Here is a 12,514-nt window from a genome sequence, read left to right as displayed (position 1 = left end):
CATTTTCCTACAATGTTGTATATCTAATAATTGATAAGGACAAAAATCCTGCAAGTTATAGTAAGTGCTTTAAAATCATGAGACAATTTAGTGGCAAGTTTTAAAATATTTGCTTCTCGGGAACTGCCCTGCTCTGGTGCAGTCCCTACCAGCTGGCAAGCAGGTGAGAGACCAGCCTCCAGGCTGTGCCCCACCCCCACCACTAGACTTTGTCCCTCCAACACTCACTCCACCGCCCAACCCCAGCATCTGAGCATCTTCCCTGTGCCAGCAGAATACATAGGCACAGGCACAACCCACACCAGCTGGAAGAGCAAATGAGTAAACACCAATGTAAGAATACATTCAACAACCAAAAGAGCAATATGGCAGCACCAGAACCCAATGATCCAACAACAGTAAGACCTGAACATTCCAATGCAGCTGAAAGACAAGAAAGCCAACTTAAAAATAACTTTATGGAGATGGTAGAGGCCCTTAAAGCTGAAATGAAAAGTTCCCTCAAAGAAATCAAGGAAAAGACAAAGAATTGAAAGAAATCAACAAATCCCTTAAAGAAAGTCAAGAGAAATCACTCAGGCAGGTGAAGGAAATGGCTCGAGATTTAAAAACTGAAATAGAAACACAAAGCAAGGGAACTCTGGAAACGGAATATCTGGGAAAGTGACCTGGAACCACAGATGCAGGCATCGCCAACAGAACGCAAGAGACAGAGGAGAGGATCTCTGGCATTGAAGATCTGAATGAGGAAATAGATTCACCAGTCAAAGAAAAGGTTAAATCCAACAAATTCTTAAGACAAAGCATACAGGAAATCTGGGACACCATTAAAACCTAAGAGTAATGGGAATAGAAGAAGAAGAAACCCAGTTCAAAGGCACAGAAAATGTAATCAACAAAACAATAGAAGAAACCTTTCCCAATCTAAAGGACATGCCTATGAAGGCACAAGAAGCCTACAGAATGACAAATAGGCTAACCTCAAAAAAGTTCCCTCCCCACGTAATAATCAAAACACTAAACATACAGAATGAAGAAACAATTTTAAGAGCTGCAAAGGAAAAAGACCAAGTAACATATACAGGCAGACCTATTAGAATTATACCTGACTTCCAAATGGAGACTCTAAAGGCAAGAAGGCTCAGTACAGATGCTTTGCAAACACTAAGGGACCCATGGATGCCAGCCCACATTACTACATCCAGCAAAACTTTCAAACACCATAATTGGAGAAGACAAGATACTACATGACAGATTTAAACAATACCTATTCATAAATCCAGCCCTACAGAAAGTGCTAGAAGGAAAACTCCAACCCAAGGAAGTTAACTACATCCACAAAAACACAGGCAATAGATAATTTCACACCAGAAAGACCCAAAGAAGGAAAACACACACACAATCATAACCATTATTACCAAAACAAAACAAAACAAAAAATAGAAATTAACAACACTCAGTGGTAAATAACATATCTTTGTTTTCCTTCTAGACAGGTGTTTCTCTGTGTAACAGTCTTGCTTGTCCTAGAACTCACTTTGTACACCAGGCTGGCCTCGAAACTTACTGAGATCTGCCTGCCTCTACCTCTCAAGTGCTGGGATTAAAGGCATGCGCCACCACTACCCACTTATTAACATCTCTTAACACCAATTGACTCAATTTGCCAATAAAAAGACACAGGTTAACAGAATGGATAAAAAAAGCAGGATCCATCCTTCTGCTACATACAAGAAACACACTTCAAAGACAGACATTACCTCAAAGTAAAGGATTGGAAAAAGATCTAATCAAATGAAGCAAGCCATTGTAGCTATCCTAATATCTAACAAAATAGACTTCAAACTAAAATTAATTTAAAAAGATGGAGAAGGACATCAAAGGAAAAATCCATCAAGATGAAGTCACAATTCTGAACATCTGTGTCTCAAATACAAGGGCACCAACAGTAGCAGCTCAGAGTCAACATAGGCCATCTAGATCCGTATGGCCCTGATGGCGGTAAGGACACCTGATGCTAACACAGTCTCAGGCGGCTATCCAGATCTCAGTCATCCACACAGCCCTTGGTGGTAACAGAAGCTTTGGACATCAGCTCTGACCCTGCTGTGGTAGAGCTACAGACCCAGACACTGGGTCTGGGCCTGGATGACACGTGGCCACTTGAGGCAGCACTGGCCACTCAGATTGGCATGGGCCCTGGTACAGTATGGCCCTCAGACACCAACAGGGTCACAGGTTACTGCCTAGACTCTGGGCATCCTTGTGGCCTTTGGTCTTACTATGAACCACAACATCAACACAGACCTGGGCTGTGGACCCAGACATGGTCCTCAGTAGCAGCCTGGGCTTAGATGTCAGGTAGCAGGGCAGGCCACACAGATCTGCATGGACCCTGTGCAGTGTGGTCCTTGGACACCAACATGGTCCCAGGTGGTGGCCCAGACTCCTGGCCTTCAATGGTATCAGGAGTCACAGACGTCAACACAGACCTAGTCTGTAGTAGAGTTACACAGACTCAGACATGGATGACAGCCTGGGCCCCGGTGGCAAGCAGACCACCGATATCAGCCCTTTCCTCGCCATCTTTGCTTCTTGAGTTCTGTCTTCCCCTGTGGTGATATCTTGTTTATGAGCTAACAAATGAAGCCTGCCTGAAGATCAGAGTGCAGAGCTTGCCACACTAGTCACCCATAGAATCCAGGCACTGGTGCCACATACCTTTAATCCCAGCACTCAGGAGACAGAGGCAGATGGATCCTTGTTAGTTCAAGGCCACCCTGGGCTACACAAAATTGAATCTGTCTAAAAGACAAACAGCTCACGCAAAGGTGATCCCAGCACTTGGGATCCCTCACCTCTAATCCCAGCACTAAGGAGGTGGAGACAGGAGTGATATGGCTGGGTGGAGAGAAGAATAAAAGGCAGAAGGAGACAGGAGCTCATTGCAGTCTGAGGATGCAGTCTGAGGATTCGTACAGACGAAGGCAGTATGATGACAGGGTGGCCCCTTTGGTCTGAGTATTCGTAGAGGTAAGAACTCACTAGTGACTGACCACTTTGCTTCTCTGATTTTCCGGCTTCCCCTCCTCCACTTAATATCTGGCTCTTGTTTTTTCTATTAATACCAATTAGAATTTGTGCTACATACCACAGCGTGCAAACTATTCTGCCTCTTTCTCTCCCATTTCTCCACCATATACTTGCTCCTCGTAATGGCACCTGCCCACCCAGAGCCACAAGGCAGGCGGGTGGATGCCTGTGGGTATCTTTTGACTGCCTGAGCCAAATGGCCAAGAGCAGTGATTTAAGGAGAGAACTGGGAATGTGTAGCTCACACTCTCTATCAGGTGACAGCCAGGATGCTCCACCTGACCTACAGAATGAGTCCCTAGGAAGGGGGAGGGGAAGAAGGCCCCAGTTAAGGAGGGGGAGAGCAAGTGGAAGAGAGAGAAACCTGAAATATACAAAATCCCAAGGACAGAGAAGGAGCAACTCAAAAATTACTGCAAGAGGTGAGTAGTTTCACATCTTCCTTCTACTCTGAGGAGAGAGCACAGGGATCATCAAGGTGACAGAGGAAGACTTGGTATCTATCAAGATGGTTCAGTGAAGTTTGACAAAGACTTTGACTTTTGAAGGTGCAAACGCACAATTTAACAAGGGGGAAATTGACAGTCACAGAGTTTCATAAGAAGAGAAGCTTGAGAAACAAGAGAAACTTGTAAGTGGTGAAGACACAGGAAACTCAGAAGTTCATACTTAAAAACAGAGAAGGAACTGCTGAAGATCTGCTCAGACCCAACTACTCTTAGGACAAAATGAAGTCATTCTTTGGCAATATTTCTTGTAATGATAATAGAGAAGGGAGACCAATCTGTGCTGAAGAAAGGCTGAATGCTGACGCATTTGAAACCCCAATTTGTCCAAATGGTGGCCGTGGGGACTACGGGACTCCCGGGGACTACCGGGGACTACCGGGTGACCATAGGGCAAGACAGAGGGGCCTCGGCTTCTGTGATGGCAGAGGATGTGTTAGTAGCCACAGAGCGACCTTCAATGTCCCTGGAGTGGATTCATATGTGGTCACGGGGGCAAAGCGCTTCAGATTCTGAATATAGGAAAAGACAATAAAGTCATGTCATAGTCTACAAACAAGTCTTTGAAAATAGGTGACTCCTACCTAGCTCTTCATGGTCCTGGAGAGCGGCTTCAGTCTTTGCGAAGAGCGAAGAGGTAAAGTTGCTGTCTGTCACCAGCACTGGATGTTGTCTCTCTGCTTTCCCCTTTGCTTCAAAGCCACACTGCAGCTGCTTTCGGAGCAGGAAGGCTTGTTGTAAAACATGGGTACCGGGCAAGCGTGAAGCAGCCGTGATAGCGTCGTGTGGAGTTGAGCTAGAGCCAGCTGAGTGGGGCTGCTAACTATTCTTTCATCGCTGAATGAATTTTCTTACCACAAACAGGATTTGGATTTTTCTTACCACTAACAGGATTCGGCAATTACTGTGAGTTGCCTGCAGATAGGCTGTGATACTGTGGTTTTGAGCCGCAGAAGGTTTTTTGTGTGCGCGTATGAGTACCTGTGAACCTGTGTGTCTCTCCCTAGGGGTGCTGGGTGGTAGAAGCATAGGCACATACTGTTTCTTAGGCAAAGGTTAACGTTTTTACATAGTTGTTAAATTCCATTATATTCTACTGCCAAGGAAACATTAAGTACTTTGTATGCTCCTAAAAAAGCAACTAATTTTTAAGAAGAATAGATGTTTTAAAGTTTAGAAGAAGGCAGGCAGGTGGGGTGATGGGTGGGGGTGGGGCGGGGGATGTGTGGGGTGTCTGATTAGCTCTAGACAGTTCTTTCCTGCTCAAACATTCTGACTGAGAGTCAACGATGACTAGACATTGACACCGTCCTCTTGGCTTCCTCTGCGTCATCGAGTCCGTTTACATGCTGACATTTCCCCTGTTAGAGCTAGGCCCAGTCCCTAGGGGACACAGCCACTTGAAACTCACTGCGGTTTGAACGGGCTGGCCCAGCTGGCAGACATCTGCAGCTGTGTTGCCTTGGTTGCATGGCAACACAGCACCCCACCCATCTCCTGTTTCTCAGAGCTTGTGATCTCTGCTAGGCTGCAGTGGCTGTCCGCCCTTGCTGCCTCACAAGGACCAGATGAAGAGGAAACGCCAGTCAGTACCAGCGAGTTGCGACGGAAAAATGTTTTCCCATTTTGGTTAAGTCGCCATCGGGAAATCACTCAGGCTCAATATTTAGATTGATTCAGGGCGGTGAGTGGTGTTTTCAAGCAAGCTTTCTTCCTGCCAAGAAATGCCTGCCCTTCGATCGGCATCAGGAGACCTGTCTGAGTTTACAAAGCATGGGGGCAGGCCTTTGATAAGTTTTCATCTGCTTCGAAACTCGGTGGTTTCACACCTGAACACTGCAAAACCGACCAGAAACAGGAAGTGGAAAAAACATTTCTACCTAATGGAAATGACCTTTTGCTCACCTGCATTCCTGCACAGCATCATTCAAATTAACGTAGATGTCTACCTTCTAGGGACTATCCCAGATGGTATGTACCCTAGAGGGAAGGGCTTTGCCGCCAAATCTGGTGTCAGAAGAGCGTGTCTTTCTGTCATCATAACAAAAATCTCTCATTCTCTTTTACACTCCTCAGAAAAGAAACAGCTTGTCCACTGCCAGGAGGAAGTAAGTTCAGAACCAAGGCAAAGTTTTATTTTATTTTATCTTATCTTATTTTATTTTGTTTTATTTTATTTTGAGACAGTCTCTCTGTAACCCAGGCTAGCCTGGGAACTCAGCCACACAACTGAGGATGTCTTTAAACTCGTCTGATCTTCCTGTCTTCACCTAAATGCTGGGTTTACAGACATGCACTTATGCCACCCTGCCTAGCTAAGCTCTTTCGGTGTGATTATTGGATAGCTCCTGTATAGTAAATGACAGATGTGTGGTTACCTTTGGCCAATGAGGGGGCCAGAGATAGGAAGAGTAAGATAAGGACAGTGTGAAGGTGTATGTCAGAGTGTATCAGAGGGAAAAAGAGGCTAGCTAGGGTAAGAACTCCTTCTTCCTCTGATGCTTGCCTTCACAGAACCTGCCAGCAACAGCATACACACCTTCTCACTAAGGCGGGGAGGGAGGCGGAGTCCCTTGGTGGCATTGTTCCAAAAATAGAAAATGTGGTTTTTGGCAACCATCACAAAGGCCAAGGCTCTGATCATCTAGAAACCTTTACACCTCTGATTACCAGACCACAGAGCTCAAGGGCCAGCCAAGGCCCATGGAAACTTTGGAACAATAGGCCTGGCCTCATGCTTGTTACCCATGTGTGTGTTGACTTTTTTTCGTTTTCTTTTTAAATGCAGGGTCTGGCTGCTCTTTCAACAAATGGCAGTTCAAATCCCAGCACCCACAAGATGGTAACAAATGCCTGTAACTCAATTTGAGGAAATCTGATGCCCTTTTCTGGTCTGGTCTCCTTGGGTAATGTGACAAATGTGGCTCACAGACATAAGAGCTTGAAAAACTCATACACATAAGAATAAAGGCACATAGTAAATAAACATAATAAATAAAAGCACATAAAATAAAAATAGATAAATAAAAATTGTTTTTCATTTATGCGTGTGAATGTTTTACTCGCTTGTATGTCTGTGCACTGTGTGCATACCTGGTGCCTAAGGAGGTCAGACAAGAGAATCAGATTCCCTCATACTGAAGTTAGAGATGGTTTGTGAGCCATCGTTTGGGTGCTAAGGCCCCCGAGAGAGCAGCCAGTACTCTTAAACACTAGACTACCTCTCCAGTTCCCTGTCCCCAATTAAAAAGATTTACTTTTACTCATGGGTGTGCATGCGCACGCATGCACAGGTGCCCACTAAGGCCAGAAGGGGATACTGGATACAGTGGAGCTGGAGTCACAGGCATCTGTGAGACACCTGCTGTGGATGCTGAGATTCAAACCCCAGGTCTCTGATGTAGCCATAAGTGCTTTTCACTGAAAAGCCGCCTCGAGCCCCACCAACTTTTCTCTGCTTGTGTCTGCAGGGCCTCAGGTAAGTGTCTTAACTTCTGAAGGTCTGTTGTCTCTGTAGAGAGTAGCATCACTCATTGGGCTGTACCAAGGACTAGGATGCTGCATCAGGGCATGGTCTGATGATCATTCTGAACTGAACTTCTGAGCCCCTAAAACCCTTATTAGCCCGAAAGCAGAGCTTCCCAAGGAACTGAACTCTCCTTCCCTTAGTTGTTTCCTTTGGACAAAGGAGAAAGCGGCTTCCTTGCATCTCTTTAGAGTCTGGGCCTGTTCTACAGAAGGGCTGCCTGCAGCCTTGTCACCGATGCCTTCCACACGCAGAGCTAAACTCTCTGGAGATGTTTCAGTCTCAAGTGGGCTAACTCCTGCTCAACACCACATGGCTGACCAGCCACTCTGCCTAGCTGTTGGCTCTTGGCAGCCTGGCTGTGGTTCCTATCCTCCTGGCCAGGGAATCTAAGAGGGTTTTGCCTCTGGTTTGAAATGGGCCTTCCTTCGAGGCACTCACGTTTCTCAGGTTTCAGCATTAGTTGCTTCCAGAAAGGATCACAAGGTAGGCAGGTAGTCTTATCCATAGCCCTAGCTACCAGGGAGGCTGGACCAGGGGAATGATGTGGGGACTATATAGCAAGATCTGGTCTCACAAAACAAAAGACAAAAGCAAAATACAATCTAACCTGGGAGGCACAGAACAACAGAAATGTCTTGTGGCTCTGGAAGGTTGAGATTAAAAATCAAACTTTCGACAAGGTTGAAAGAAAAGATGATTCAGGATTCTAGATGACTGTGTCTGAACTAGTATGTTCCCTATAAATGTATATCTTTGTGTTCAAATTGCATTAGCATATGCCTGATTACCTTGGTAAAGACACTGTTTTAAAATGCTAACTTAGGAGTCAGCATTTCAACAAATGGACAACCCATGACAACAAACTAAACTCTTGTGTAAGCGCTTGCAGCCTGCTCTCATTCCCTGGAATCTGGCGGCAGGTGGGCCCTAAGTCCTGCAGGAGGCTGCTGCCTCAAGTGCATATGGGATGGAGTGTGCTTGGAAATTACCAGGTTATACCCAGCAGGACCCATAGAAACTTAGTTTCCTGGGGCTGCAAGCAGGATAAGGACCAATAAAACCCAGCCCCAGGCATTTAAGACTTGGAATTCAGCAGGAGACAGGAGATTTTAACAGGCAACAGAATGCAGGGTGGTAATATAGACAGAGAGCTAAGAATACTAGAGAGTGTTTTCTTGTAGTTGACATTTGTGGAGATTTGCTTTGAACTGTCCTGACTCTGAAGGGAAGGCTGTGAAAGGCTGCAGGCAGGCTGAAAGCAAAAGGGGGTGGGTATCCCAGGGAAGCCTGGGCCTCTTTACGTGCCTGGCAGAAGCAGCTGCTTGAGAGAGACAACTGGGAGAGCAGGAGAAAGGTGAATTGTGGCAAACTTTGAAAACACATTTAATGTTACGTGTGTGTGTGTGTGTGTGTGTGTGTGTGTGTGTGTGTGTGTGAGAGAGAGAGAGAGAGAGAGAGAGAGAGAGAGAGAGAGAGAGAGAGAGAGAGAGAGAGAGAGTGTGTGTGTGTGCAGGTGTGTGCCTATGTGGAGCCAGAGGACAACTTTTGAGAGTCAATTCTCTTTTTCTACCTTTTCTCTCTCCAAACACTCCCAGGTATGGCCTCCTCTCTTCCAAATTCATGGCCTTTTTTTCTTTAACACAATTTCTTTATTGACTCTTTGGGAATTTCCCATCATGCACCCTAATTCTGTTCACCTCTCAATCCCCCCATATCTTCTCCTCACCCCCGCAGAGCTCCTCACAAAAGAAAATTTAAAAAATCAAAATAAAGTAAGCAAACAAACAAGCACAAGAACAAAACAAACGAACTCCCTCCCCACAAATCCTCTTTGCTTCTCCTTCTGTCCTGCCTCTCCAACACCTTCTTCATTCTTCCTGGTGGCATTGGGAGCTGTGGTGTGTCATATAGCCCACCCTTCTGTCCAATCAACTTTACTAGCAAATAAGCAATGAGTCAGAGTCTGGTCCACCCTCATCACCGGGTCCTCACTGAAACTCCTCTGGAACATCCTGTGGCCTTCCCGAGTCATGGAAATCCTGCAGGTATGTTCCACAGGACCAGTCCCTTTAGGAACTCCAGCAGGTCATAGACAGGGTAGATGGTGGACCAATCCAAGACCCTGCTGTGGGCCTGAGTGATAGCTGAGCTGATCAGTCTGGGTTGCTAGGGCCACCTGCCTCAGGAGAGGGGGCAGAAACAGCTCCCCTACACCTATGAAATACATATTTATTTACTATATATATGTGAACCTTTGTGAGTTTGTGTGCACCACATGCTTGCAAGCCCACAGGGGCCAGAAGAGGACTGTGGGTTCACTGCAGCTGGATTTTACAGATGTTTGTGAGCTGCCATGCAGGTGCTGGGAACTGAACCTGGGTCCTCTACAAGAGCAACCAATGCTCTTAGCCGCTGAACCACATCTCCAGCCCTATGGCCTTTTTCTTAATTGTTGTCCTAATTATAGAAATAAAACCTGCTCAGTCTGTGTAATATTACTTGTATGTATATGATTTCAGGGTTGACCACTTGGATAACCAATTGATGTGCTCTTCCTTGGGGAAGTCTATTTCTTCTACTCTCAGCATTCCTAATTTGTCTACAGTTCTTTGTTTAGGGTTTGGGCCCTGGTGAGATTTCCCCCTTCCATGTTAGCATGTCTGTTGGTGTTATTTTTGTTCAAGTCTTATTTAGACAGCCATGCTGAGACTTTCATGGGTGTAGCTTCCCTAACATTTCTAGGAGACAGAACCTCACAGGAGAGTTCCTGTTTCTCTGGTCTTACAGTCTTTCTGTCCCCTCTTACGTGCAGGAGTTGTGTAGTAGGTGTATGGGTTGGGGCTGGGCACCAGACAATGGCGTATTATGATCAGTTGTGTTTTTCTATAATGTTTTCTGTCTGTTGCATAGAGAAGTTTCTCTGATGAAGGTCAGAGCTACACTTGTCTGTGGGTATAAGGATAAATATTTAGAATGCAGTTAGGAATTATGCTGGCTTCGTAAAGCAGCAGTTAGCTGTAGGTTCTCCTTGTAGGTCCATGACCTTACCAGCCCCAGGTTATTGACTAGGTTTCTAGTACCAGACATGATTTTCCTCTTGTTGAGCAGGTCTTAAATCCAATTAGAGAACTGTTGGTTACCTTTAGGATATTCCTGCCACTGTTGCACCCTGAAGGTTGTTGTGTGGTCATTGTTGTAGTTTATAGACATCATAGCTATCTAGGACTATTGGTTGCTTTTTTCCCTTGGAAGCTTACATGGCACCTTCTGGTACCATGGAAGTTAGTCTTCAGGGAGTAGGCTTTCAGGTCAGATCCAGCTTAGGATCCTGTATCTGAAGTACGTGGTGTTTTCAGCTATAGTTGGGTATTACTTCCAACCTCTGGGAAGCAGCCAAGAGCAACAATAGCTTATTTTGGGAGTCTCACCCATCCTTAACTGACAACTTCAAAAATGGGCTTCTCATGCCTGGGATTGGAGGTTTTGTTCGATAGTCTGTGGCTCTTGGGGAAAGCATTGCCAGTCTAGGTGGGGAATTTTCATTTAAACTGTGTGTGCATGTGTAATTTAAGTAAACAGAAAATGACATGGTTCCTTATGACTTCTTCAGATATCCTTGCTATTATATTACTCTCCTTTGTCACTTCCCTTCTGTATTGACCTTCTCTACTTACACTGTCCAATTTTTCTCATTTCCCCTTTAAATGACTTGTACCTTGCTATTCCCCTCTGTCTCATCTCTTTTTACTTTCCTGTCTGGGGCAGTCACTCCAGGTTCTATACTCACAGTTGAAAGGTTAGAGCTAGGAACCATAGATAAGAGAGAATGTGTGATACTTGTCTTTCTGGGCCTGGATTACCTCACTTAATATGTTTATTAACATATTTACCTACAAATTTAATATTTTCATTTTTACTACCAACAAGTAGTATTACATAGTGTATATGTGTCACATTTTCATTACAATTTATCAGTTGAAAGACCTTTAGGTTGTTCCCATTTCCTAACTATTGTGAATAGAGCAGCAATGAACATGGGTGATCAAGTATTTGTGGAGTAGGACGTGGAGTCCTTTGGTCATACGCCAAGGAATAGCATAGTTGAGTGATATGGTAGATTTACTTCTAGCTCTTTGAGGACTCTCCATACTGATTTCCAGAGTGGCTGGACCAGTTTGTAATTCTACCAACAGTGAATGAAAGTTCCTTCCCCTATATCCTCTTCAGTATTTGTTTCCCCTTGTCCACATTAAAAATTAATTTATATTTTACAACCAATCCCAATTTCCCCATCCTCCTCTCCTCTTGCACCCCAATTTTCCTTCACCCCACCTTCTATTTGCTCCTTAGTGAGAGTAAGGACTCCCTAGGAAGTCTACTAAGTCTGTCCCAGCATCTTGCAGAGGCAGGACCAGGGCACCTGTCCACCCCCAAACTCCTGTGTCTAGGCTGAGCAAGGTATCTCTCCATACAGAATGGGCTCAACTAAGTCAGTTTGTGCATTAGAGTTAGATCTTGGACCCACTGCCAGTGGCCTCATATATTGTCCCAGTCACACCATTGTCACCTATATTAAGGAAGTCCAGTTTGGTCTTATGCAGGTTCCTCATTTGTCAGACCTGAGTCAGTGATCTCTCACTAGCTTGCATCAGCTGATTCTGTGGGTTTCCCTATCATGGTCTTGAATCCTTTGTTCTTATTATGGCTCCTCCCTCACTTGGATTGTATTCCAGGACCTGGCCTAATGGTTAGTTGTGGATTTCTGCATCTGCTTCCATCTGTTTCTGGAAGAGGGTTCTAGTTTCTTGGGGGTTGTGGATTGTAGGCTGGGTATCTTTTGCTTTATGTCTGGTTTCACGTTATGAATGAGTACATACTATATATGTCTTTTTGGGTCTGGGTTATCTCACTCAGGGTGTTTTTTCCTAGTTCCATCCATTTGCCTGCAAATTTCATGATGTCATTGTTTTTTACTGCTGAGTAGTACTCCATTGTGTAAATGTATCACATTTTCTTAATCCAGGCTCTGATAATGCTGCTGTGAACACAACTGAGCTAATGTTCTTGAGGTATGAGAATGCATCTTTTGGGTATATGCCCAAGAGTGGTATTTCTGGGTCTTGAGGTAGATCAATTCCCAATTTTCTGAGAAAGCACCATACTGATTTTCAAAGTGGTTGTACAAGTTTGCACTCCCACCAGCAGTGGAGGAGTGTTCCCCCTACTCTTCATCCTCTCCAGCGTAAGCTGTCATTGGTGGTTTTGATCTTAGCCATTCTGACAGGAGTAAGATGGTATCTCAGAGTCGTTTTGATTTGCATTTGATTCATTTGGACTTGAGTTTTGTGCATGGTGATAGATAAGGTTCTATTTTCATTCTTCTACA

General features: G+C 44.9%; 1 long non-coding RNA gene across 1 annotated transcript in view; it reads right to left on the bottom strand.

Annotated features, from left to right (window-relative positions):
• LOC121135846 overlaps positions 1-4,853 on the bottom strand; it is a 37,461-nt gene extending 32,608 nt beyond the window's left edge. Inside the window, exon 1 of the long non-coding RNA XR_005872968.1 lies at positions 4,184-4,853. This is a non-coding gene — a long non-coding RNA (uncharacterized LOC121135846). The remainder of the gene's footprint in view (positions 1-4,183) is intronic.
• Between the last annotated feature and the right edge of the window lie 7,661 nt (positions 4,854-12,514).

This window comes from Mesocricetus auratus, unplaced genomic scaffold (genome assembly GCF_017639785.1).
Source record: "Mesocricetus auratus isolate SY011 unplaced genomic scaffold, BCM_Maur_2.0 Super-Scaffold_100043, whole genome shotgun sequence".
Taxonomy (NCBI): domain Eukaryota; kingdom Metazoa; phylum Chordata; class Mammalia; order Rodentia; family Cricetidae; genus Mesocricetus; species Mesocricetus auratus.
This window is presented reverse-complemented; position numbering and strand designations above follow the sequence as displayed.